Below are 866 nucleotides of genomic sequence, written 5' to 3'. Positions count from 1 at the left end.
GACAACATGAATGGATCTTGAGATAATCAAGCTAAGCGAAATAAGCCAGGCAGAAAAAGTTGAAAACCACATGATATCACTTATATGTGGGATATGAACCTAAAAGCAACAAATAAACAGGACAAGCAGAGACTTTTGGACATGGACAATAGACTAGTGGTTACCAGAGGGTGAAGGGAGGGGGAAAGAGGGAGGTATTCGAGATTAAAGGGGGTCAAATATGCGGTGACAGAAAGAAATCTATGAGAAGTGAACACACAATGCAATATATATATATATATGCCTTACTGTTAAATTGTATACCTGAAACTTACTGGATTTCATTATCCAATGTCATCATAAAAAAGTAATAAATTTAAAAAATAAAATTAAAAAATTAAAAACTCAAAATAAATAAATAAGTAAGTAAATAAATTTACTATTTAAGGTCACACTCTTTTGTGCACAACGGTAATTGGGAGGCAAGTGCAGATTCTCCCTGGGGCTCCTTTCCAGCAATTTGGAGGTGCAAGTGCACGCTAGGCACAGGAGCTGCTGATTCCCCTTTTCACCATCCACCGGAATGACTGGCAGAGAACAGGACATTTGAGCTACCCCTCTCCACAGTAGACAGGCAACCTTCAAAGGTATTGAACCTCTGCACCAGGATGTGCATATCATTGGGTGCGGGCAAGAGGCTTGCACCCACCAAACTGTGTATTGAACACACCATGAGGCAATGCCTCCAAATCTTTAAAGGAGATGATTCAGCTTGTTTATTATGGGGATTCAGCAGAAAATATTTGGTGTTTATTTGCTTTCTCATTGCACAGCAATAATTTTCTCAAGACTCATTTCCTTTGGCAATTTCCTCTTAAAATGATTTA

Source organism: Pteropus vampyrus, unplaced genomic scaffold (assembly GCF_000151845.1).
Source record: "Pteropus vampyrus isolate Shadow unplaced genomic scaffold, Pvam_2.0 Scaffold139, whole genome shotgun sequence".
Classification (NCBI taxonomy): Eukaryota; Metazoa; Chordata; class Mammalia; order Chiroptera; family Pteropodidae; genus Pteropus; species Pteropus vampyrus.
This window is presented reverse-complemented; position numbering follows the sequence as displayed.